Here is a 27,971-nt window from a genome sequence, read left to right on the forward strand (position 1 = left end):
GCAATGAAACGTGACAGGCAGCATTGAGTAGAACCCCGCATATGTGCGAAGTACTCGAAAGGAGCATGTCATGTCACAAGGAATCGACATCAAAGGTGACGCGGACTTCAATCTAAGTGCACGCGCCAAAATTACGTCGATGCGACACGAACTGCAGCCGGTGGAAACGAAAGTGTGCGCATTAGTTAGCCCCAAATTGACGCGTTTCAGTCGGTGATCACTGTACACTAGTCACTGTTTCAATTTTTTTTCTTTCGCAACAGCTACATTCTTGAAGCGCTACTTCAATATTTATGCAGTAGACTTTTTGTGAGTCTACTTTGATACAGCCCGTACTGTTTTAACAGAATTTGTTTATTGCACGACCCCTTTCGATTATCAGATGGTTATCCGTTTGCTTGCCAAGCTTCATGCGTTGTCCTTCTGCCCCCACTCGTCCTTTCCGCACACCGCACGAGCACATGATCTCTGAATTGCCACAAGCCGCGCACAGTACTTCAGTCAGCCTCGAAGAATCGGTGTAGGGGATCAAACGACTACACCCGGAAATTCAAGTGGTTTTGTTCCTCGTTACGGATGTTTGCTGCACAGGCGACGGCATACCATTATGTAAGTTGTTTTTTCGTCTTCCTTGTCACCTTCAAGTGCAAAGGAAGAGCCTGTGGCTTTCCTTGCCGGAGTTCAATTATGTCAACCACGGCGACTGGATTAGGGGTAGCTTTGCCGATAATAACTGTTTTTTTAATAATTAAACTTGTAGACCCTGAGCATAATGGGAATAACTTGTTCTAGGAAGCGGGTCATCGAGTTTCGTTTGGTGTACTGCAAATTGTTATGGGGCGGGGGATGGGGGGGGGGGGGTTAGATGGGACAACGACAAAGGACGGTAGGACAACGATGACATGACAACTGACTCAGTGAAGTTCGGAGCTGAAACCTTAGATCCTCTTTCGTTACGACACACCGTGGTGCCGTAGTAGCTTTGGCCTAGCGCTGCTGAAGGCCGATGCACACGACCGACCAAGTCTGCGGGCCGATCGGTCACGTGATGCGACGTCATGGCCCGCCGCCATCCTGTCCGGCGCCGAGCACATCCACACGGCGGACCGCCTAGCAGACGGTAGAGCAGACCAACCAGCTACACCAACGCTTTTTCGCGTTATCATACCGGCTCGAGTCCCACAAAGCCGGGAACTGCTCAACGAAGGATACAAAATAAAAAAAAACCTCCTCGTCACTCCAAGGGGACATGGTGTTTTAAAAATATATCTGCTGCACGCTCGTGTAGGCGGAACGGCGGACATGAAACGACTGGCTTTTGCTGAGCCGAAAACTAGATTGGATTTGCCTGAAGACACTCTGTTGCCGGGCAACATTCGTTGGCTACGCCAAAATCGCTGCTGATTGCGTCCGGTCTGCCGCCGAAACTGCAGCGGGAAAAGCCTCGGCGGTTCGTTGAACCGCGAGGGGCGCGGTCCTGCGTGGGCCAACGGCTGTCCACACGAACTGGTGACGTCCTATCACGTGATGCGCAGACCGCGGTCCAAACGAGCAATTTCGAACGTCGTGCGGATCGGCCTTAAGGCCGAGGTTGCGGGATTAAATCACGGCCGTGGTGGCCGCATTTCGAAGGGGGCCGAAATGGCAGAAACACCCGCGTGCCGTGCAATTGGTGCACGTTAAGGAAACACAGGTGCTCAAAATTAAGTGGAGATCTCTTACCGCGATGTGCCTCATAAACACAGTCGTTGTTTTGGCACGTAAAACCGCAGAAATTAATTTGAGTATTTTTTCTTTCGTTTCGACCACGGCCGATCATGTTGAACAGCGCAAAACGAGACAAAGGATGGCAAAAAAAAAATGTGTGTGTGCGTGCGTGCGTGCGCGCGTGCGTGTGGGGGGGGGGGAGGCAAGACAAGTGCTGACTTCCGTCTAGTGTTCATTCTTCAAAAGTACACACATATATAGCTGAGCACATGCGCGACTACATAATGACCCAGCAATGTTTAGGGTAGTGATAGATCATAAACGCAAAATACAATAACGTGAGAAGAAGAACAAGAATAATAATAGTAATAATAATAGTTATAATAACAGTAATAAGACTTTCGCCATAACGAGTACATAAGCTTGCCAAAGCCGCATTGCCTTGAAGAGCAAAGCCGATGGGCAGCGTTTACAAACTGCCATATCGCAGACGCCACAGAATATGCAGGAACGTTTTCTCGCAGGAACGTTCAAAACAAAAAAAGTAGCTCCAACAACAATGAGGAGAGGAATAAAAGAAAAAAAAACACCTAACTTGTTTTAAAATATAGTGTGACGTACACCACTGGCAGGCACCTGTAAAGCAGGCAGATGGCTAGTGAGCCCCCTCATCCCAACTCATGACTGCGTGACTGCCAAATTTCCGGCCTTCGCTTACTACACCATTCATATGCTTTCTCTCCATCCTTCCCCAAACTTTGTAATATACAAATATAAATAAAAATGAAAATAAATGGACTCACTTTAATTTCGATACACATTGTGTGACCCCACACTCACATCGTCTGCGTAGATTTCCGTCTGGTTCATCCGCGTCACCATAACAGAGCGCGAGTCCGAGCTTCTCGTTTCCATTCCTCATTAGCGTGACTTCGTGAAGCAAAACAGTCAGAACCGTTGCAATTAAACTGAGCAACCATGCGCCTTCTCCGAGATGCTTTATTCGCCAATCTGGGTAAATACAGCCAACACTGCTTTTCTCAGTTGCTACCTTTCCTTAACCGTGACCGCAATCGATCGTAGGCTTTCCCTAGGCCCCTGAGGCACCGCTGTAATACTCTTTGCTGTACTCACAAAAAAAAAAAGAAATGAATAACAGGCACCCTTCCACCTAGGCGCGGAGGGGATCAGCCTTAACATGTTGTGCAGTGCAGCCTTGTTCTTTCAGGTTGAGTATGTAGCACTTCAGTGTGAAAACGTGTAGCGAAAAGCAATGAAAGGTGCCAACGTAGCCTCATTATGCTGAAGACGTTACTTGAGCTGTCCTTGGAGCCGAAATCTCATATCCTACGCTAGTATGTTATCTAAAGGAGAGACCATTCTCGGACTACTTTCCTGAAGCTTATTTTTGAATGTAGCTTTCTCAATGCGCAACAAGCTCGCGAATTATGAGTAAAGCTGAAGGGATTTGGCACAAACAGGAAGTCTTTTATATAAGTATGCACCAAACGCTTAGACATAAACAATATGCGAAGCTAATGATCACTCCTTTCCTGTGACGCCAGAACCTAATTTCATTATTAATAAAGCGTGCCATTCGACCTTCCCGGTTCGGCTACGGTGAACGCGGCTGCTCCTTGACTTCAGCACGAAATCTGTGAGGCCGCACTTCTACAGGAGCTGCGGCTGCGCACTGTTAAGGAAATTCCTCTCACCAGATCCTCGCCCACCGAGGCACTACAGCAGCCACGTTAGGCTTAACTTCCGGCGTATTTAGCGTCGTGTCGCGTTCCGCTGCGCCTTTATTCAACAAACTGGATTTTAGAGAGCATTATCGCAAATGTATATGCTCACCTGAGATTCATCGTAGGAGTGGTGGACAGAAAACAAATGCGCATTCACCTTGACTAACTAAACTTTACCAGGTATTATGTTCCTGATCAATAACTTTCGGCCACTCGTTGCTTTGATGAATTGAAGCTAATCATTGCTAGAGTCGTATTCCCCATATAGTAGTCATGAGGCTGTATTCGGTTTCAGTGTATGTGTATAATTGTGTCAACCTACCCGGGCGCCTCCAGGCACCAGAAAAGGGACGATATGTGACGATGAACGCGCGAGTAAAGAAGTGGAAGTCCGCAGCCGTCGTCACGTGTCATATCCGTCACGTCGTCATCGCGCCGCCATCATTTCAATTGTCGCTGTTTATGCGGAGCATATTACTAGAGCTCAACCCAGCTCCTCAGGCGCGGCGGTGTCGCCTTCAATACCGCGTGACACCGTGACGTCACGACAGAGGAGAAACGGGGCTCCAACTCGCGCCGTCACTCGCGGCGTCGCGGCGGTATATAAGCAGCTGCGCTTGCCTCTGCTAGACACTCACGAGGCGAGATGCCTCCTGGAGACAGAGCTGCTTGTTGGAATGAGAAGCGAAGGTTGCGGCGTGCTACAGAGACTGTTTCTAGGTGGCTTCGCTACGGCGCAGCGACTACGCGCCCCGCATCGGACGCTGTGAGCGTCGAGCAACGCAGCGTTCGGCGCGACAACAAAATGTACGCCTGAGCAAGCGCCGCACGCCTGAGCCGATGCCGACGACACCGGCTTTTCTGCGACACGAGCTCCTTAACGCTGTCGCGTTAAAATGAAGGCTAGTATGCTTCGCATCCTGGGCTTAACCTTAGCTAAGCCACAGCCAGTTTTTTTTAATGTCGTCTGCTGTAGCACGTCGAAGATAATTGATGAATTGATGACCAAACGCCGTTATTGACATAAGCATGCATGCTTCGGATGTATTGTTAGTGTGTCCACTTGATTTCTGTCACCCGCATCGACTACTTTTAAGAACGCTTACTCGAAAAATCATCTTATGGTTTCTGCTTTATTGTAATAGTTTTGTCGTTTTAGAGAACGCGTTTCAACACAATGGACGGTTGCTTTTCAACGTACTGGTCATGGCATTATAGCTATAGTGCCATGTTCGTGGTGCTATGTACACTAGAGATGTTGCACTCGTAGTGAGATTATTGCGATCGCCTGCTCCGTGCGTAAATGAAATTGCGAGCATTAATTGCTTTACGTGTACAAGCTGATCTGAAGAAAAGAAAAGAAAGAAATAAAAGCAGCAGCTTGCTTTGAAAACTCCATTCACGTGGCAATATATTAAAGCACCAGAGACAACGAAGTGATAGGAATACTTGCAGAAATGGAGAATAAGTTATCGAACTTTTTTGTTGCATGAAGTCCAGTCTGCTAAAGAGAGCACCATTAGAATGACAACTACAGCGGCGAGCGTGTCGGTGGGCGTTGAATCACACACGGAGGTGCTCTCGTCCGGCCGTTGTCTATACATGACGATGACATTTCCCGAAAACCCGGCCGCCTATAGAACGGTGACTGTTCGGTGAGGGGAAACAATCAAGTTGAAGATGCGCAGAAATGTGGCGATAACTGTGCAGATTCGCGATGACATTGTATGTAAACAACTGCGTGCGCGGTTGTGCATGGGTAATGCGACAACTCATACTGCGTACCGAAATGATAAGGCTGCGCGTCTGCGGCACTGAGAGCGAACACATTTGCAGTTTCGCCTCAAAGGGCGTTTCCAGATTAGCAACGTATTAGCAAAGTATTAGCAACAGGTCAGCAACGTATCAGACAAACTACACGAAGAAACGTTCGTAGTTTTATCGACCGTATTATTTACAGTGATCATTCGCTTACTAATTACCATGCGAGGTGTTGTCTCGCGCACGCAGGCAGAAATCAGCAGATCTCGCTCGACGAACGCGAACGCTCGCTGTCACTACGTTGGCGTGAGGAACAGTACAGGCAGATGTAGAGCGAACGCTCCGTGCCGCCTCTCGCTTCAACGCTTCACCGAAACTTGGGATCACGTGACCTCCAGCAATAGGCGGGACCGAAGACCAGACGCATGCAGCCACCAGCCATTTCGGGTCGCCCGTGGGTTGTCCCCGCCGGAGTTGAGGGTACCCCACATACCCCCAACAAGTGCAGGTCCGGGGCGTCACGGGAAGGCAGCGGGTCATCGAGTACAGTTTGGTGTATTGGAAAGTGTTTACGAGGGCTGGGGGTAGGGGGGGGGGGACAACAGAAAGGAGACCGCAAGACGAGGATGACATAAACACTGACTAAGTGAACTCCAGCGATGAAACATTGCATCCTCTTTCTTTGCGACGCTCCGTGGTGGCATAATGGCTTTGGTGCGGCGCTGCATATAGCTCGAGGTTGCGGAATCGAATCGCGACCGCGGCGGCCGCATTTCGATGGAGGCGGAATGCGAAAACACCCGTGTACTTAGATTTAGGTGCACGTTAAAGAACCCCAGGCGGTCAATATTTCCGGAGTCCTCCACTACGGCGTGCCTCGTAATCAGAAAGTGGTTTTGGCACGTAAAACGTCATAATTAATAATTAGATAAAAAATTGCAGAAGTTTCAATTTATTTGTACAAACGTAAAATGTACAGAAAAATTTTATAAATCGAGCTGTTCCTTGGAAGGGGTGTAAATTGTTTGGAACTGTGCCATAATGCTTGAAAATTCTTAGACTAAAAAGAATTTCACCATGACATGGCATGTAACTATGCCCTTGATTATTGCAGTACCTTATAAGTGAAGCTTACTTTCGTGAAAGCTGCGTTTAGCTTAAGAACACTAACTAGGTTAATATTATATCTCTATAAGTGAAGCAAATAGCCAATTCTAATTCCATTTCAAGTTGACACTGCCTTTTGTGGTGAACTGACAAGGAACTGCATACTATCCATCTGACACAGGATAGAGTATTCATAGTGAGGTATCTACAAGAGTGCCTCATTATGATTATATTTAGATATGGTCTGCCACTGTAGTCATACAGAAGGAATGTTTTATTATGTACTAGCTTTTTATGCGCTACTTATGATTCATATTTGTGTTGCGACCCAGAGTTTTCAAATAATACCATGTGAGAAGTGCCATCATTTTATGCATCCTACTGCATCACTGTTTGATATCAGCTTAAATACTGAAGCCACCGCCATTGCTCTTAAGAAAGTGTTTGTAGTCGCATTCGTGGAGGACATGAATTTATGCTCATGTGTTCACATCTTTGTCACATTAAATGCAATGTCATTAGAACGGGTTGAATGAAAAGTTCAGAGCATTACCTCTGGTTTATCCGTAAGTCAAATCGGTGTGTTGAATTGAAAAGCAGTTTGCTGTTGATGGCTTAAAAATGTTTTCCAATGAGATGCCATAATTGGTTTCTGTAAACATCCAAACTGAAAACGTTTATGTGCATTCTCATAACGTTGAATATATTCTGTAATACATATACGGAGTGGCCATGAAATCACGATTTTTCTCTTGATTCATGAATGTTTTTAAAGTCAGGCTTTCGCAGAGAGAATAAATTTGTTCAAAGTTCACCTGACTAAGGTCATCTTGCAATCATTCGTATTGTATAGTGTCTGCTGTTGTGGGCATGATTTTTGAGATACATTTATCACGCACGATCTTAGCAGGTCTGTTGCTGTTTTTACTTTCCCAAGTAGTAATCAAAACAATTTCTATTTTATGCATGCTTTATTCATACAGTGTGAGGTATGAGTAGTGGTTGAATACGTAGCAGCAGAAGCTGTTGCTCAAGTGCACTGTTTCGAAACGTTTTTTTTTTCGTCTTGTAGAGCACTGGGCATGCATGCATTAAGACCCCGAAAAATGTAGTAAGTTCGAATTGGGCCTTGAAAACCAGTGACACAAGAAGTCTCTTAGATGCACTAAAACCATATTGTGTTGTGCTGTAAATAAATTTGGTGAAATGAGTATTGTACGTTTCCCCTAAGATGAGGATGCGAGTCTGAATTTTTAGGCTGCCAAATGCTCGAAATATGTTTAGCAAACACAGTGAAGAATGAGCTTTTGTTGCTTGATTGTAGATATTGCTAAGTACTGAATCTGAAAGAGCATAAGGCAATAATTGGTGGCTGCACAACACGGCACTGGACTCAAGACCATAACTTTAGTATGCTCCTGTTTTAATGAGCAGCATTCTAACGGTCTAATCATTATCATTGTCCTCTACTGCTCTTCTGCTGCATTTCTTCCCCTCCCCAGCTCAGTGTAGCATGTTACAGTGCATACGCCCAGGCTGGCCTCTCTACCCTACTGCAGATAAAATCTCTGCACCTTTTTCTGTTTTCTTTACCAAGCTATATATATAAGGTGTGAACTGCAGTCTAATCCTTTCTTTAAGTGAACATATCGAGAGGTGAAATGTTACTAAAAGTGGAAGCTTGGCGGCATGGTGTCGGCACAGCAGGGTCGGTGAAGCCCCCACAGTGTACATCACACACTGGTCACACGTGATAAGAGGGAGCGAACGAAATGGATGGAATATACAGCTCGGGGACGCATTTGTGCACGATCCTTTCACTGCCGTTGGGCCATAGCAGTGGCTGTTTCAAGCAGTAGAAAGTCGCGTGACGCCAGTAAAGAAAGAATAATGTAGTTGATCCTTTTTTCATTTTTTCATAGGAATCGGTAGAACATGAATGTGAAGCTTGCCTTCACAGAAACTGTTGCATGTTTGCTTCGTGAACTCGTGGTCCGCTGCTGCGAAAAGCGCACTGTTAGCGGCGTCCTGCTGCCGAGTGCCTTCGGTAAGGTACAAGCATATTTTGGATCCAGCTCCCTAATGTCCTGGACCGCCAGGTGTGTTTCGACGCGCCCAGTTTTAGGAGCCCTAGTGGCAGAGTTCATGGCGTGCGCCGTGAACGCGCGATGGTGTTCTGCTTCACGCTGGCGTCTCTCTCGCCAGATCAAAGCGAGATTCGTCCCACGACGTCCTTGTCTTTCTGTGCCGCTTAGCGCAGCAGTTTCCTTAGTTGGTACGGTCGCAAGCGAAGCAGCATGGCGGCGTGGGGGCACTGGTGTTGCACGTTGAAGCGGCACTCCGTAGGTGACGAGGCGTCGCAACCTAATGGGATGCGAAGGACAAACCTGGTGTGGAAATTTTGCCGTCACCTCGGCAGAAGACCTACACCACCTACACCAGGCTACACAGCGTTGAAGCCTCTGCTGCGCTGAGACTGCCGAAGCGCCCGCGGTTGGTGCTCGATAGCGTCATGATGCAGCGCTTCGCTTAACCGTTCCGAAATGGCGGCACCATCGCTGACAAGAGAGAGCATAATTTAGGGGTTTACACGAATTTCATGGGGAACCCCGGTATCAGATACTTTAGGGTTAAGAATTCTTATTCACACATATATACGTATGGTTATATTCGTACAAAAACGGCATTGTGTGTTCGGTACTGCATTCATTTATTCGTTCGTTTAAAGAGAGGCGTGTCGAAATACAGCACGAGCGGATTTCATAAATACGCCGTGCTTAAGCGATGTACCCGCTTTCAAAGAGACTTGTTTTATTGGTGCTACGACGACGGCATTCGCACTACTAGTTACCATAGCTTTACTGGTGATTGCTTGTGTATTGAACTTCCGATGCCACAAAAGAAAGGCGTCCGTTAATGCAGGCGTAGCTCACTTATAAGCATTCGTTGAAACGGTCATTCCCCGAGTTACGAGTGTAATGGGGAGAAGCATGATTCAGCAACTCCCTCTTTTTAGAGGCCTTTGTGCCTGTAGTTCATAGTGGCCCTGACGTAGTGAAGTTCGGCTTTGTAGCATTCAAAGTAGGGTCGCGGAGAAGCTCGATATACAGGTCACTAAGTTCGTACGATGAAAGAATAGGTTTCCTTTTACGAAACTGTCATTTCCGCTTTTACAAGTGTCACGGGTGGAAGCGTGCTTCAGCGACGTCCTCCTTTTTTTTTTACAGACCATTGTGCCTGCAGTTCAGAGCGCCCCAGACGTAACGAAGTTCGCTTTGCTTCTCCCCAGTTCGCAGGTCGAGCACTTCGTAAGACGAGAGAATGGCTTCTCTGTTACTATCGTTCAGCAGTTGGGCGCTGGCCTGGCATCTCGTGAGAGAGGAAGTGACATGCTCTCGCGGTAGAGCTCTCTGACCGAGTTTAGCGCCGCGTTCTTGGCCGAAACGTCAACTAGCTCCATGAGACTCCCGTGCTCTCGCGGGAGAGCTTTCTGACGTGTGAAGATTGTCCGCGAAGGGACGTGGTTTTGGTGCCAGACGGCCAGACGAGGCTTCCTCGATGTGGGCACCAGGCAGACAGAAAGAGAACACCACTTTTACTGAGTCGTAACCATATGCGAGGCAAGGGTGCATGCGGGAAACGTTTAACACGAGGTCATGCTCGTTCGCTTCGCAGGAAGCACGCGGACGTTTTACACAGGTGGGGAAAGAACGTGTGTTTCGGGAGTCTTTTTTTGGCGTTGCTGCAAAAACGAAGTTGCCCAGACCCACTTGCGAAGTACATAAAGGTGATACGGTTAGGATTCGTGTACCAAACAACTTCCCCGTCTTTTCTGTCCCACTTAGACAGCGCAGACTCGGGGCAACGCTTGCTGCGGCTTAGAGAACACAAGGGTCAGACAAAAGCACTGACATACCAGGAGATGATGGCAACCACTCTTAAACTTTTGTGAGTCAGTAGCTTGGTGGAAGCACAGTTATCAGTTGCATTGTGATTGAGGTTATCTGTGTCTCAGAGGAACACAAACCATGAATGAACGACGAAAAATTTAGAGCGGAGCGAGCGTATTCCACTCGCGGTTGTCTCCGAATTGTGTGTGTTGAGGAAAAGTTTATTTCAACAAGAGACGATACGAACACCGAGTCAAAATCGCGGCACAATTCAACCAGGACGATAATATATACAAAGTATGCAGCATTGCTTTGCAAAGTAGTGTCCTCATTCACTGCCATACATATATAACCATGTTGCGATACACGCTTTGGGAGGTCATTGGAGCCGACGTCTCATATCTTATACTTGCATCTTATATAAAGCAAACACCATTGTTGGGCTACACTCCCGCAGAATATTTTTTAACGTAGTTTTCACAGTGCGTCACATCCTCGCGATTTAAGACGTACAGCTATAAGGATTTGGTACAGGGAGCAAGTCTTTTAAACAAATTAGACGATATGCAAAAAACGATATGCGAAGTGTATGAAGATTACTACTTTCGTGTGACATCAGCGCCCCAAGTCATGTTTCGCAAAGTGTGGTGTTCGACATTCCGCCTCTTGACTACGCGACTACGCCGAGCAAGTACGTGACGCTGAGACACCCGTACCCAGTTCAGCTACAGGCCGAAGCATCCCTTCGACGCGGCGGTTCCTTGACATCAGCACGAAACCCGTGAGGCGGCTCTTCAAGAGGAGCTCCGGATGCGCAAAGTTGCGCAACTTTTTCGCGCCAGGTTCGCGCCCGCCGAGGCAGTACAGCAGCCACGTTAGGCTTAACTTCCGGCGTATTTAGCGCCGTGTCGCATTCTGCTGCGCTTTTACTCGACAAACAGGTTTTGAGAGAAAATGTCACAAAGTTATATGCTCACCCGAGATTCGTCATAGGAGCGGTTGACAGGAAACACACGCGACCGTTCCCAAGATGACCCTTGATTAACTAAACTTTACCAGTGATATGTTCCTTATAATAACTTTCGGCCACATGATACTCTGCTGAATTGAAGGTAGTCAGTGCTACAAGCTTATTCACTTTGCAGTAGTCATGAGGTTATCATAGGTTTGCTTCAGTGTATCATTATATGTGTGCCAATCCTCCCGAGTGCCTACAGGCACCCGAAAAGGGACGGTAGAGGACGATCAAGGCGCGAGTAAAGAAGTGCAAGATTGCGGCCGTTGTCACGTGTCGTGATGCTGTCTTGTTGGTCATGGTAAAGTGTACTAGAACTTCCATATATTTTAGAATTCTATAGAACACGAGAACACTGTAGTCATATGCATATTTTAAATTTAAAAACGGGGTTTTACGTGCCAAAACCACGTTCTGATTATAAGGTACGCCGTAGTGGGGGACTCCAGATTAGTTGTAACCGCCTGGGGTTCTTTAACGTGCACCTAAATCTGGGTACACGGGTGTCTTTGCATTTCGCTCCCATCGAAATACGGCCGCCGCGACCGGGATTCGATCACGTGACATCATGCTTATGGGGTGCAGCGCAACACCAAAGCCACTACCCAACCACAGCGGGCCATGTATGTTTCGGTATGCTGTAGTCACGTTTTCGTCGTGGTTTCACCGCCATAACCTTGTTCGTCTCTTTGTCAAGCAGTCTGCCGCAACATATCGACGATAATTTGTGCTGTCATGGCGAAACACCGTTAGTGACGTCAGCATGCATGCTTCGCAAGTGTCGATAGTGTGTCCATTTGATTTCTGTGAACCGCGTAAAGTATTTGAAAACGCTTACTTGAAAATTGTTTGATGGCTCCTTCTTCATTGTTTTCGTGTTTTCGTTCTGCAGTTTTTGAGAGCATGTTTCAGCGCAATAAGCAATTGCTTTTTAACGTACAGGACGCAGAATCGCATACGTTCGATGATGACATGTTCGCACCGCAATAGCGTAAATGTGCACTCGTGGGATAGCAATCGTAGTGTGATAAAATCGATCGCCTGTTTCGCGCGTAAGTGAAAGTGTGAACACTGATTTACGTGTACAAGCCATTGTGCAAAAAAATAGAAGTGCCTAAACTTACGGCGACGCCAACAACGACGGTGAGAATTAGATTTTAATGTCCATATATAGTTGCAATCGCAATAAAATGTAAAGCAAACAAGTCCCGCGGCAGTAGTATGTACACTACTTACTGTTTCTATTCATGTTTTTTTCTTTCGCAACAGCTAGTCTTGGTGAACTACTTGAATGCTACTTTGGTACAACCCGTACCGTTTTATCCGAATTCGTTTACTGCACGACCCTTCTCTTTTATCAGAGGTTAACCCGTTTGCTTGCCAAGACTTGTGTGTTATCCTACTGCCCACACTCGTAATTTTTGCACACGGTACGGGCACTCGATCTCTGAATTGCCACAAACAAGGAGGCACCGTCTTTCAGTCAGCCTTGAATAATTGCTGTAGTGGATCCAACGACTACACCCGAAAATTCAAGGGGTTTTGTTCCTCGTTTCGCATGTTTGCTGCACAGTAGTTGGCATACCATTATGTAAGTTGCTTTTTCGTCTTCCTTGTCATCTCGAAGTGCAACGGAAGAGGTTGTGGCTTTCCTTACCAGAGTTCAATTGTTATGTCAACTACGGTGACGGGGTTGGGAGTAGCTCTGCCGATAATAACTGTTTTTTGTTAATAATTACAATTGAAGGTCCTGAGTATCATGGGAATAATTTTTTGAGGTAGCGGGTAATCGATTATCATTTGGTGCATTGCAAAGTGTCGCTGGTATGGGGGATTTTGATGGGACAACGGCAAAGGGACGGCAGGACGAAGATCACATGACAACTGATTTATTGAACTCCGCGCTGAAACCTTAGATCCTCTTTCGTCACGACCCACCATGGTAGCGTAGTTGCTTTGGTGTAGCGCTGCTAAGCCCGAGGTTGCGGGATCGAATGCCGGCTGCGGCGGCCGCATTTCGAAGGGGGCGAAATGGCAGAAACACCCGTGTACCGTGCGATGGCTGCACGTTAAGGAAATGCAGGTGGTCAAAATTAAGCAGGAATCCCGCACTACGGCGTGCCTCATGATTTCAATCGTGGTTTTGGCACGTAAAACCACAGAAATTATGTTTTTCCCTTTTGTTTCGACCAGGGCCAATCGTGTTGACCCGCGAGAAACGAGATAAAGGTCGGCAAAACTAAAAAAAAAAGTTTGTGCGTGTGTGTGTATGTGGGGGAGGTGAGTGTGAGGGGGGGAGGCAAGACAAGCGCTTACTCCCGATCATTTTTTTATTTTTCAACAATACACACATATATACCTGAGGACATGTGCGATTTCATAATGCCCAAGCTTTATTGAGGCCAGGGATACATCACAAACGCAAATTACGAAAACGTGAATTCTTTTTTGTGCGCGCGCATAACCTAGATATGTTTAAATAGCTTAAATATGTTTAATGGTATGGGAGGCTTACCAGCAGCTCTTCCATTTTCTATCGCTGGGGCTTCTTCAATAAAATAAAAAATTACCGACGATTACGTTACTTCCTAATGCGAAATTTGAGCGCAGCAAATAAGCTGTTTCACCTTTTCGATAGATTGAGGCAAAGAAATCGAGCAACACATGTATGCGCTATCACAGAATTTTTTTTATTTTTCACACTTATTCCTTTAACAAAGACTCCACTAACAGTTCTTGACAGTCATGAAGGAAGCTTTGTGGTCGGAGACATAGACTGATATATGTTCGACTTGGTACACCAATGCTTGATTCTCAAAGACGAGATCTATACAAGTGCCTCGCGAGGTTGTCACAGCCGTGGGACGCGTTACGAGCGAGTGGAACGGGATGTTCTCCCGCATAAGTGTTAGGAAATTGCTGTTTGTCTTTATGTCAACATTATAGTCCCCCACTACTAACATCGGTGTGGATCGATGGACGGTTAATGCGAGTTGCAGGAAGTGCATGATTGGAGGTTGGAATGCGCAACAGTTTCACGATACACACAGAAGAGACACACACCACAGAGCGCTCTGTGGTGTGTGTCTCTTCTGTGTGTATCGTGAAACTGTTGCGCGTTCCAACCTCCAATATGCTATACCAACACGCCCAGTCGTCAACCTTGGCAAGTGCATGACGTCTTTCGTGAGTGCGGTAGCGGACTCACGAAAGCGGTATCAGTCGGTCGCTGCTAGCGCTGGGGGGATGAAAGGGGGGCGGAGCTGGTTACGAGGCCGACGACAACGCCAACGACGACGCGAAACCCAGGAACGGACGCCAAAGAGCCATTTGTGTAGCCAGCCCTCCTCCACAGTCTCTCCTCCTCCCTTCCATCATCCTCCCTCGCCCGGAGAGCACACAGCGCGCATGCGCGGCGGCGGAGCAGATTCGTCGGCGAGCTGGTTACGAGGCCGACGACAACGCCGACGACAACGACGACGCGAAACCCAGGAACGAACGCCAAAGAGCTGCGCTCTAAAATGGAAGAGCGATTTGTGTCATTGCAATTTGTAATGTATAGGCAATTCGCCACTTCCCCAACCGCTCAAGCAGCTACTCCGATAAGAGCGCGTGTCCCCACGCGATACGCGTATGACAGTTGCGTACATCGATCCCAACAGAATGTTGCCGCAGAGGCAGGGAGTCGAGCCTACGACTTCGCCCTCAGCAGTATAAAACGCAATAGCCACTATGGGCCCTCGCGTTGGACTTATCTGGGCTTAAGATGGCACTGTTGAACTTCCTTGGCATTGCGAATAAAGCTTTTGTTTATTAAGAAAAAACATATATGCGGATCCCATGCATAGTGGGAATCGATGTTAGCAAAATTTCTATGCTGTTCACTTTTCTTGAGTACAATTAGCGGTGTTGTTGACGTTTAGTGCAATACGAGAGTGGTGAGGTGATGCTGAACGTTACCTTGCGTGTGCCACGGGTATTTGTCTGCACAGTTAACATTGCACACAGACCGACGTATTTGCTTGAGGCGTTGTTGTGAGCCAATGTCGATAATCTCAGAGGGGCTTGAGCATTATCATTGCCTCACATGGCACGTTGCTTCGTGGCAGGATTGATAAACTTTATTGGAATTATCGGGTTGTACTTCCAGAAACCAAGATCGGATTATGAGCCGCATCATAGTGGTGGACTCCGGATTAATTTTGACACCCTGGTGTCCCCTAACGTGCACCTAAATCAAAGTGCACTAGCGCTTTGTGTTTCTCGCTCCCGTCGAATTGCGGCTTCAATGATCGGGATCGAATCGGCGACCTCGAGCGCTGCCATAGTCGTCATGCTACCGTCATGCTACCGCAGCGGCCACGGAGGTGTTGATCTGACGTGCGACCGCTTCCGTAGTTTCGCATAGACCCTACGGCGTTTTAATGCTACTGTGAGTCTGCATGCCTTGCGTCCGTGCATCAGCTTGACAAATTTGCACGGTGTTTATTTTTTCCGAAATAGCAGTCGCGTACCAAACCGCAACTTCACTTTGCTCGTAACTGCTGTTTCCCTGCCTTCACAATTCACCTATTCCCTCTCCTACCCTCTCTCATTGTATGGGAACTGCAAATGTTTGTTATTCACTCGTCTCGCGACTGCGTCGGTTCTCTGCCATCCTCTCTGTCCCTCCTTTCTACAGTTCTATCCATGTCCACTCTGTATTTGCACGATCGTAGAAAGGCAAGCGCTGCAGTTCCTGCAGTGCTTTTGAGTTGGGCCACATATATATACAGCTCTCAAGAAGCTAATGTGGCGACGCCCAGGGAACTCTACATTGTGAACATGCGAAGCGATGGAAAAGTCCAAACGAGTTTCTCTCGTTGACTTTACCCTCTGCCCCACTTTTGTTATGTATATTTACGCACTGAACCATCTCCCGACGCGCCGCACAAAGAAACAGCAACAGCAGCCCAAAAGTCGAAGGAAGAGGAAGAGAAAGCTTCGCATTAAAAACGGAAAGTCTGAAAGCGATATCAACGCTTCACCCAAATTAGTAGAAGGTTTGATACGTCAATGTGATAAGCGTTGTTCCTTTCCTATTGTGGAGGACCAGCGCTTAGACGAAGCGCATGGAAAAGTTCGACACACACACATTGCGGTTCGTCTAAGTCCTGCTCCTCCGGAATCAGAAATGTACTAAGCCAACTCGTATCATGGTTTCTATATTACTGATGCGAAAGCAATAAATGGCCCATTGGGCGAAAAAGCCGGAGTCTGTAGCAGCGAAACGGTGCCTAAATTCCAGGTGGCTGCGATGCCACGTCACGTGCAGGCACCCACGGTGTGGAGCGGGCGAAAGGAAACTTCTGCTGCCGTGGTGGCGTGCCAGGCGTTTTGTGAGAGTATCGCCACGACGCCACGTCATCCTCGCACTGGAAAGCCTATGTTATCGGCGGGTTCCTTCTCCGCGCAAGATCTCGCTTGTGTTGTAACTTCGCCTTGGCAATCAGTATACAGAAATGATGTATAAAAAAGAAAATATATTCTTGAGGAGAAAGTTGGCGGTAGTTGGAAACGCCACTCTCCAGCTGGCGCTTTCCCGAAGGATGTGGACGCTTTGCACCGAATTTATAAACCGGTGAGCGTCAGGTGGCGGAACCAGTCGTAGCCCAGACTGGGCTATGACTGCAAGGTTTGGAGGATCCCTGGGAGCGCAGCTAACTTGTATCTCCCAACACTTGCACGAAATCTTTTTTTATAGCGTTTTCCATTCTTGGAGAACCAACAGCGATTTTTCGTGTCTGACAGTTTTCGTGGGCCCAACTGGCAGATATTGCAGACTGACAGAACGGTAAAAACTGCACGGAGATGCTGCGCTATCACCGCTACGGGGTATATATATATATATATATATATATGTTGGTGATACCGCGGTTATTAGTGGAGCGTCCTGCCATTGGTTCCTCCTGATAGCAAGCGTTTGAAGATGCAGTCGTTCAGACAGTGCACGTGGTGCCGGACAGCACCTTGAAGTGGCGCTCGAAGCACCGGTTGGCTCACGCATACAACTAAAGGATAGCGGTCAGGGAAGCGCTAGCCATAGCCAATGCCCATATTGCCTACGGAAAAGACAGTGCCAAACATAATCAAAACATGCTTATAGGAGCATTCTTGGATACCAAATTGGGCACGTTCTGCACAACTTGGTAGACATATTGACCGCGAAGGATGGCGGTCTTTGGTATGTCTGAATAAAACAAGCATATTATTGGGGCAAGCCTTTATAGTTGGTAACTTTGGTACCTCATGGTGGAGAATTCGTAATTTGAAGTATGTTTACTCATCTCCAAACGTTGTTAAAGTGTGGTGGCCCTGTTTTCTTTGATGCTAGCTCATTTCTTTCTATAGATCGCTCTTTCCAATTTTATTCTACATCCTCAAATCGTGTTGGTATACGTGTTTACATGTTGGTGCCTGAGGACTCGGACACTACTTACGTTGACAACGCGCTGTGTTTCGTTTCTTACATGTTATCGTCCGAGTGGAATTGTGCCGTGATTGATACTCGGTGTTCGTATCGTCTCTTGTCGAAATAAACTTTTTCTAAACACGAAGCAGTACTGGTTCGCAGATTTTATGGAATGACGACACTGGGCGCATAAAGAAAGGATTACCTGTTGTCGGCTTCCGCGGATCAAAGCTAACGTCATCACTTGGTTGCACTCAGAGATGAAGAGTTTCTGTTGACGTCACTGCGCGCTTCAGGTCAGGAGCATCCACCTGTCGTGCCGTTGCTGTCCCTGTGAGGAATAGGCCTGTGACCGTCGTCAACACGACTGAATAGTCACCGTTCAGCACATGGGAAGTATCAACTTCCAAGTCATCGTCAAGAGAATGGCTTCCATAGCTATAATCGTCGATGCTGGCTGCCTTGTCAACGGTGGCGAGCGTTGTCCTGTCGTTCCCGTCGGCCCGCAGGTCACCAAGGTAATCTGCCTCTTCGTGTTGTGTCAGTCACTGCTTTGAAAAGTTCGTATTTCCGTCTAGTTTTCGCGACGGTCGTATTGTGCTTATACCTAAGCACGATTCATCATCAGTTCCTTCATAGGAATGGAGGCCAATCGCGCTTCTCAACGTTCACTGTGTAACTGCGCCTTTCCGTGGGTCTATGTGGTTATATCTCAGTGAGTGAGGACTCAGACATTACTTTGAAAACACGCCGCGTGAATAATGCTTCGTTTTTTGTGTAAGTTAACTTCTTGGTGGAATTGTACTTTACTGTGTTCGCATCGCCTCTTGTCGAAACCAACTATCTCTAAACAAGCGGATATTCGAGTATTTGTTTGAGAGGCTTATTCTTACTTCAGCAATTTATGAAAGACGATATCTTTCTTGACGAGTTGCTTCCAATTTTCCGTGTCGGGTATAGAAGTTTCTTACCTCTTTCATGGGCCATTCCCGGAGATTGTGCAATCTAAATATAAGTCCCGCTAGGGCCCCTTGGTATGGATCACAGGGTATGTGCACCTGGGGTTATTGAGTATGTGCCCCTATACCGCTAGTTATGTGATAACTACGACGAGTACGATGATAACTGATGACAAAAAGTCACAGGCCAGCACGGCACACTCAGCACTGTCACACCGAAAGCTGGAGGAACGGCTACATTGGAGCTATATTTTTGGCACCACGCACTAGAGGGTCTTCGCGGCGAAGTTTCTTCACCTCGTTTTCAATGGGACAATTCGAACTGTCGACCCGGCGCCGATGTTGATCTGCGGCTTAAGCTGAGGCTTGTCCTTCCCTCTGCACAATGGTTTGCTGAGCGCGATGTTGATTGTTTGTAGCCGCCTGCGTAGCTCTACGACTCGTTTCTTAAGCAGCGGTACGTATCTTACCAGGAGGCGCTATAACGTGTGCCGAAGAGCAAACACATGTATACAGACACCATGGGGCACCTGACACATCTATTGACCTCTTAACGCGGGATGTTGCTTCTGTTGTTGTTGTTAATGGTGATAATGATGGCTTATTGGCATTAACCTCCAATCCGGTTGGTGACGACTTGTCGCCTGCCTGTTTGAGTTAACCATAGCTAGCTACTTGCTGCATGCAACTGGTATATGCAACTTCTACATCCCAGGGACACCTGGGGAAATGTAATGGAACCGCAATACAAAGTTTGTAGATATGCACTCTACGCGGTCCATATGTCACATCGCGTGTCTCTTCGCGCGCTATAAGACGTGTTTATAGGACATTTTTGCGCTGCATACAAGCAAGAGCAGGCGTGGCTACAAGCCATCAGACCCAGGAATTTTTTCGTTAACTAGGAAAGCAATAGTTGCCCTAACTTCTGTGATACATATATCTGCGTGGTAGAAAAACAGCACTGAAACATTGACACAGGGAAGAAACACAGGACGGGCGCTGACTGCCAACATTTGCCTTATTGTGCGTACTTACATTTCCGTGTAAGTAACGTGGTTAGTTTTTTTCTTTTATTTCTTTCCTCATTGCTATTAGGGATGTTTTCTTTTTTGCATGTTCCTGCGAGAAAACGTTGCTGTATATCTAGTGGTGTCAGCGAAATCGCAGTTTGCAAACGCTGCTCGTTACCTTTGTTCTTCGATCCCAATGCGGCTTTGGCAGGCCAGTCATGTACTGGTGCGTAGGCAGCTGGGAAGCGGTCAGCTGCCTTACAAGGCTTCGCATACTAAGTCATGGCTGCGAGACTGCCAAATTTGAGGCCCTCACTTACTACACTATTCAAATGCTTTTTTCGAGCCCCCCCCCCCCCCACCAAGCATTGTGTTATATTAAAAAAATTACATATAAAAAAAATGCAATCACTTTAATTTGGCCGCACATCGTGGGACCATAAATTCACCTCGCCCACGTAAATTTCCGTCTCGTTCGTCCGGGTCACCGTAACAGAGGGTGAGTCCGAGCTCGCTCTCTGTTAAAGAAGTCAGAAGTGCTGTATTATAACTGAGCCACTATGCGCTTCTCCGTGCTGCTTTATTCGCCGAACTGGTTAAGTACAGTCAAGACTGTTTTTCTAAGTCGCTGCCTTTCCCTAATTCTAACCTCACCTGATCGTACGGCTTCACCAAACTCTGGAGGTACCTCTGGAAAAAAATTGTCTGCCGTTCTCACGAGAAAATGAAAAAGAACAATAACAGGTACTCTTCCACCAAAGTGCGGATTAGATCAGCCTTAAAATGTTGTGCAGGGATCTTGTTCTTGAGACCAGCCTTAAAATGCTGTACAGGGCCGCCTAGTTCTTTCAGATTTGGTATGTAGTACTTTAGTGCGGAAAACGTGTAAACGTGCCAACGTCACCTTATTGTCCTATAGTTAAGGACGACCTAAACCTTAATCGGTGACATCAGTATCTCCGTCAGAATTGAGTGGATAATGCTCCAGTACTGTTGTTGGACCCAAAGTCTCTAATCATATACGCTTGTATGTTCTCTAAAGCGAACGCCATCCCCGGACTGCATTCCTGAATGGTATTTTTAATGTAACTTTCTGGATGCGTCGCAACCCCGCGAATGAAGAGTATAGCGGTAAGGATTTGACACAAAGAGTAAGTCTTTTATATAAATATGCGCTGAACATTTAGCAATAAACAATATGCGGAGCTAATGATCATTGCTGATTTCACGTGAAGCCAGCGCCTCATTTCATTATTGACACAGCGCGCAATTAGACCTTCCGCAACTTTGTTACGCGGCGCCTGGCAAGTACCTGACCCTGAGACCCCGTGCCTGGTTCATCCCTCGGACGCGGCCGTTCCTTGACATCAGCACGAAGTCTGTGACGCTTCGTGCTGATAGTGGATTCACTGTTGAGATTTCTGAAGGTTTATCATCAGAATGTTGAACTTGCTTTCACCGTTCCGCATCCCTCTTTCTTTGTCATCTTCATCCCTCATCACACCTTTATGTCCCGGTTCCCCCTCCCCCTATGCAGAGTAGCAGGCTTGAGCGCGTTTGCACAGGCTAACGTGTCAGCCTTATTTCAAATAAATTATCTCTCTATCTCTGTCCGTTAGGCGGCTCTTTTACATGTAGGGTTCCGGCTCCGCAAAGCTGTGCGAATTCCTCGCGCCGGATTCTCGCCCACCGAGACAGTACACAGCGGGCACGTTAGGCTTAACTTGCGGTGAATTTAGCGTCGTGTCGCGTTCCGCTGCGCCTTTCTTCAACAAACGGGATTTCAGAGAAAACTATCACAAAGTTATGCTGGCACGAGATTTATGGTAGCGGTGGCGGACAGAAAAGGAATGCGGCCGTTCCCCACTGGTCAGCCGGAAGTTGCAGAAGAAGAACGTAAGGTTAAGAACTGGCAGGGGTGGCAGTTGTGCATATTTCTCCGCGCTGAAGCTTGCAATATGTTCCTAGCAGCTTGATTTATGTGCGTCTTGCAGGTATGAGACTGCTCGCTGCATCGCTTGGAAGCCTCCCATCGTGTGTTTGCTACCTATGTATGGAGCTCACTCACAATTGAGTGAATTCTGTAAATAGTTATGTCATCATCTGTCAGAAATTCTTCACCGCTTCTTTGGGGCTTCTGGAGGGAGGTTTTTAAAGGTTGTCACTTTAGTAAGGCTTGGTTTAGTATGAATTGTATTTTCACTGCCTCCCGCAAAGAGATTTCTGCTGCACTCATAGATACATTGTTTCCTGTTCCCCATTACCGTGCACCTTATTTTTAGGCGTGTCCGTCGCGTCGTCATTCCTCTAGGGATCACAACTATCTCCTGTATGTTGCATTCGGAAACCCTTCCTGTCAAAGCCTGGTTAGAAAAGGGTTTGTTTCGTGCCGGGGTCAACAAGCCACCGCTTGTGCCCACATGCTGAAACGATTGATCACTGTTTGGTCGAGTGTAGGGAAGCCGTGTTCTTCTGAGACGTTCTCGGAAGAACACTTTCAGAAACATTCAATATCAGACCATGCGCAATTCGTTTCCTACCTTTGAAAGGTGCCTGTGATTCACCATTACGACGTGTTCATGGTACTTGGGCGACATAGCCTTTTGCGCAGTAGAATGCGTGACACACACTCTGAACCACCGCGAAGCAATCGGTCCCTTTTTCGGGAATCAGCTGCCTGCGTTCGTAGTCTGTACGCTGCACAAGAAAAGCAGGGCCGGGCTGGATGCCTTTACTGGACGCTTGCACGTGCTTGCCTGAATTTTGAATGTGCTTTCAGTGACCCTAAATTTCTGTATCGCTTTGTTTTTCTAATTTTGTAGAAGATTTTAGTCCCGTGTAATGAAGGAAAAAAAGAAAAAGGCGCTGGCGTGGCTCAGTGGCAGAGTACCGGACTCCCTTGCACTGTGTGCAGGTTTGATCTTGGCAGGAACTGGGTCTTTTTCCCCCCCTCATTTCCGGCTATAGCCGCTACGGACACCGGCGGTGGCGGACAACATCGCGAACCGAAACGGCTATTTTGGCATGAGCCCATAACAGCTTACGCTGTAAAATTTGGGAGGCGATTCAACCTCTCTGGTCGGTGACAACCTAAGAATAATCACAAACAAGCTCCACCCATACAAACCTACAGTGCTCCTCCTCTTCACTTCTGAAAAAGAGCCGAGCTAGCTGGGCTGCCCTCACAAATATGTACAAAATATATGCAACCAATTCGGGTCACTTATTTATTTCACGTCAAGTGCGTAGCGCGTTTAAGACCGATTTACGCTCGAGCCGTACGCCGCAGCACCCGCTTCCGCATGCATGCGGTCCTGCCAAAAACTGTAGATCTTGCAGGCTGACGTAGAGATTTCGGTTTTCACTGCCTGGGGGAATCCAGTGTAAATTGAAATTTGTGCGTTAAGTGCGACACGTGTGCTTTTTGACATGCCCGCACGCGTGCGGAAGCCGGAAGGTTCCGCGGGCGGTTTGAGCGTAAATCGGCCTTTAAAACAGCTGTTCCTTCTCTACACAACTTTGCGCCGCTGGTCTCGGGAAGACATTTGAGTTTTTATGGCAATTTTTATGGCTGGTTCTAACATCATTCTCAGGCAAAGTTATTATCTTTAGGTTGAAACAACGAGATTACATTTTCTGATTAGTCCAGCATTTAGGATACAAGAGCTAAGTCCAATTTGCTCAGTTGTCTTTCAGAGGTGAAGAGCTGGTGCGCACCGTTTTTGTGGGTGCAGCTAGTTTGTAGTACTTAGGGTGTCACCGACTTTAGTTGCCGTCCGCCCAACGTCGCGTCAGCGTGGCTCTCACAGAAGAGTTCGGCAGGTGTTACACTCTTGTGAGACGCGAATGCGAAAGCCTGCTGCACATTTGGTAATACACGAAGATATAAGATCGGGGTTGGACTTGTTTGTAGGACATTGCTATAATGTATTAAGTTATACAATCGAGGCTGGGCTTCTTGGAAGACATAACGAGACGCAAGGGAAAAGTCACGTGTGGCACTGCGGCAACCTCCTCAGTAATAAGGCGCACCGGCACACTCTTCTTACGCACTGGCGTACTTGCCCGGCTGTCCTCGCGAGCCGCAAGATCCTGTGCGCTCCTGCATCGCTCGCCGCTGCCGCCGCCGCTCCGGCTGTGACGTGAATGCGCAGAGCGCGTGAACCCGCTTTTCCGCGCGAGATCTGGCGCGACAGCAATCCGCCTTTTTCATGTTCCTGTGCTTCCCTCTGCCACACGGCGCTGAAAACGTTTTGGAAGCACTCGGAGCTTTCGGCGGTTGATTTGTGTACCTTCGTCATTGTTGAGTGGGCGTGGATATCGCGTTTCGTGGATCACGAATCATTATTACTGGCTTCTTCAGGACAGCATGTCGTTCCTGGAAGCCAAGTTGCACTCACCGGCTACTGGATGAGCAGGCCTGAGTGCGCTGTTCGGCGAAGATAAAGGCACGCTGAGTGCAGTTTGGTGACGCTTCTGCCTTGGAATTTGTCACTCATTTCTGCACTTGCACATCGCTTTTTGTTTTCTTTTTACACATTATTTAGCAATTTCGCATATTCAAGAAGTCTTCGAGTGCAGCCTTCTGCGTCGGATTTATCTAAGCGGTGCACCTGTTTACGTCGGCATCTACAGCCGCAGGTCGTTGTTGTCGTCAAATATTGTGGAAAAGGTGCATCGCTGATATGATATAGTGTCAAAACGTAGCAAAACATGCATATCTGAGCATATGAGCCGTGTCGTTACACCTTGAGAAGAGTCAATATGAGCGGCCAAACCTATTAAACGTGGCTACTTACCCCCCACACCGACATGCGCCAAATACTGTTCTAAAACCCACTAATTCTCATTGTTTACAGGAACCTCCTTGAGAAATATTACGTCAATCCTAGCATTTCTTGACGCGTTTTTACTCTTTGTGGCGTCCGCGATTTTTCGTCACGGCGCAGTTTCGCCAAGGTCATCGCCAACATAGACACCTAAGGCTTCTGCCTTAATAACGTATGCGATACATCAGCGGCTAGAAACGGGAGTGGCCTCCTGTCGCAAGCCACGTCACGGTTAGAAGGCCGCTTGCTGTGGCACTCTCGGCTGCCGCGCGTCCTCGCTGACTTCGTGCTTGCTGGGAACTAAATTTACGCGAGCCATGTTACCTGAAGGAGGAGGTTTTGGCTGCTTTCTGCTGTCGAGCCTCAAGTTTAGCTAGATTTTTCTCGAACCCTAGTGACTCGCGAAACTTTAAAGCTTCGTTATAAGAAGCTGTAATTAAAGGGGTCTACACTTGCGGACAACTTTTTGTGGCAATGAAGGTAAAGCTTCGGGGGCGGAGCTTCTGCACATGTGCTACCAAGCCAAGTACTCCGTCAGCGTTTGACAGTGCCTTTGATTGCTCGCAACAGACGCTGAATCGACGCAGCTTCGATGTGCGTCGGTGTTGCGTTTGCCCAGACGCGGAAGAGAAAAGCGGCAAGTAAACCTTTACATTCAGTGGTGTGTTTTGTCCCATTTAGCTGCTGCTAATAAAGTATTTATATTATCTCTGCAGGAGCGTCAACTAACGTGCATGAAAACACGGGGCTCTTTTTCAGAAGCGCTCTCTCTTAGGCGCTCTTGGTCTCCGTATCCGTTCATTGCCACAGAAAATTGTCCGCGAGTATACATGCTTTTGCAGTGCATAATTGCGTGGTGGATGTTTATAAATTTCGCTGAAAATGAATTGCCGTTAACTCTGCGTGTAGAAATAGGTAGTGAGTATTCTCAAAGCGTGAAGATTCAGTTTGTTACTTGGTTATGGCAGATACTGCAGTTTACGCGCAACAGTATTCTTGCCATTTGGACAGAACATTGTAAGTATGCGTATAAAACGAATTCTACCTGCAAACACTACATTTAAGTTCTATTGGACGGATGGGCTGCGGTTGATAAACGTAGACATGATAATATTATGTGAAAGGAAGAGTTAGGGAACCATTACAAAAAAAAAGAAAGGAAATACACTTGTTACAAGTGTCTTCGTTCACCGCATCCAACAGCTGCTCTTTAATATAGATCCGCTCAGGGTTCGTAGTATGACTACATGTCATATAGTATATACTTCACCAACACAGGGATATAAATTGACACAAAATAAATGTGCCGCGATCAAGAGGAAGCGTTAGCTAGAAGTCGAGTCACATTTTCTTTCAGATACATGTAAAATTGAAATTCACAAAATGCATGTACTTATTTCGTGAGAGAACCGTCGTAGTCAATAGAACTTGTTGCATTTTATAGAGGGAGTTACACTCTAGCAAATCCTTGAAATGGAGTTTGGATGACGACAACAACGACAACACAACACAACACAACATTGACACAACAACGATCAACAACAACAACAACACCAACACCAACCACTTACTACTATTAGAGTTTCACCATCACGAGCACATGATAGGCCTGCCAAAGCCATATTGGGCTTGAAGAGCAAAGCCGACGATCAGCATTGCCATGTCGCGGACACCACAGAATATGCAGGAACGTTTTCTCGCAGGAGCATTAAAAAAAAACAGGCCTAACAGCAATGAGGAGAGAAATAAAAGAAAAAAAAACCACGAAACTTACGCTGAAATATAGTGTGAGTTATACCACTGGCATGCAGCTGTAAGCAGGCAGCTGAGTAATAAGCCCTCTCATAGTAACTCATGGTTGTTATACTGCTAAATTTCAGACCCTCGCTATACTACACCATTCATATGCTCCCCCGCCCCCCTCCTTTCGCCAAATTTTGTGATATACAAAAAATATGGGCTCACTTTAATTTGGCCATGGGACACCCACTCATCTCGCCCGCGTAGATTTCCGTCTCGTTCATCCGCGTCACTGTAAGAGAGGGTGAGTCAGAGATTGTCGTTTCCATTCCTTATTAGCGCGACCTTGTTAAGCAAAACAGTCAGAACCGCTGCATTAAAATCGAGCAACCACGCGCCTTCTCCGTGCTGCTTTATTCGCCAATCTGGTTAAATACAGCCAGCACTGTTTTTTCAGTCGCTGCCTCACTCGATCGTATGGTATCACTAAGACCCTGACATACCGATGTAATAAAATTTTTTTGCTGTACCCAACAGAAACAAAACAAAAGAATAACAGGCACCCTTCCGCCTCGGCTCGGATGGGATCCTCCTTAAAATGTTGTGCAGTGGCGCCTTGTACTTTTAGGTTGAGTATGTAGTACTTCAGTTTGAACACCTGTAGCGTCGTTATCCTACAAGAAAGAACTACCTGGCCTAGACTGTCATTGGAGCCACAACTTTCTATCCTACGCTAGTACTTTATCTAAAGCAAGGACAATCCTAGGACTGCTTTCCTGCGGGATATTTTTGAATATTGCTTTCTCAATTCGCTGCAACCTCGCGAATTGAGAGTAAAGCTGAAAGTATTTGGTACAGAGAGTGATACTTTTATACAAGTATGCCTTGAACGCTTAGCAATAAACAATATGCGAAGCTACTGATTATTACTGCTGTCGCGTAACGCGAGCGTCTCATTTCATCATCGGCTCAGGGCGGACATTCGACCTTCCCGGTTCGGCTACGGGAGCCGAAACATCCCTTGGACGCGGCCGTTCCTTGACATCAGCACGTAATCCGTGAGGCGGCTATTCTACAGGAGCTCCGGCTCCACAAAATTATGCAAATTCCTCCTGCCAGATCCTCGCCCGCCGATGCAACACAGCAGCCACGTTAGGCTTAACTCCTGGCGTAGTTAGCGTCGTGCCGCGTTCCGCTGCGTCTCTACTCAACAAACCGGATTTGAGAAAATATTATGGAAATGTTATGCTGGCCCGAGATTTTCATAGAGTTTGTGGACAGTAATATAATGCGGCCATTTCCAAGATCCTCATTGATGAACTAAACTTTACCAGATAGTATGTTCCTGATCAACAACTTTCGGCTGCATGTTGGTTTGCTGAACTGAAGGTAGTCGGTGCTCGAGGCGTATTCACCTTGTAATAGTCATGAGGCTGTAATCGGTTTCAGTGTATGTGTATAATTCTGTCAACCAACCCGAGCGCCTCTAGGCACCTGGCGCACCCGCCGTGGTTGCTCAGTGGCTATGGTGTTGGGCTGCTGAGCACGAGGTCGCGGGATCGAATCCCGGCCACGGCGGCCGCATTTCGATGGGGGCGAAATGCGAAAACACCCGTGTGCTTAGATTTAGGTGCACGTTAAAGAACCCCAGGTGGTCAAAATTTCCGGAGTCCTCCACTACGGCGTGCCTCATAATCAGAAAGTGGTTTTGGCACGTAAAACCCCAAATATTATTATTATTAGGCACCTGGCGC

General features: G+C 47.2%; 1 long non-coding RNA gene across 1 annotated transcript; it reads left to right on the plus strand.

Annotated features, from left to right (window-relative positions):
- The first annotated feature begins 526 nt into the window (after nt 1–526).
- On the plus strand, nt 527–27,627 carry LOC139060992 (uncharacterized). Its single transcript, XR_011515128.1, has 3 exons — nt 527–609; nt 17,973–18,194; nt 27,191–27,627. It is a non-coding gene; the product is annotated as an uncharacterized lncRNA (long non-coding RNA).
- The last annotated feature ends 344 nt before the right edge of the window (nt 27,628–27,971 follow it).

This window comes from Dermacentor albipictus, chromosome 6, assembly GCF_038994185.2.
Source record: "Dermacentor albipictus isolate Rhodes 1998 colony chromosome 6, USDA_Dalb.pri_finalv2, whole genome shotgun sequence".
NCBI lineage: Eukaryota > Metazoa > Arthropoda > Arachnida > Ixodida > Ixodidae > Dermacentor > Dermacentor albipictus.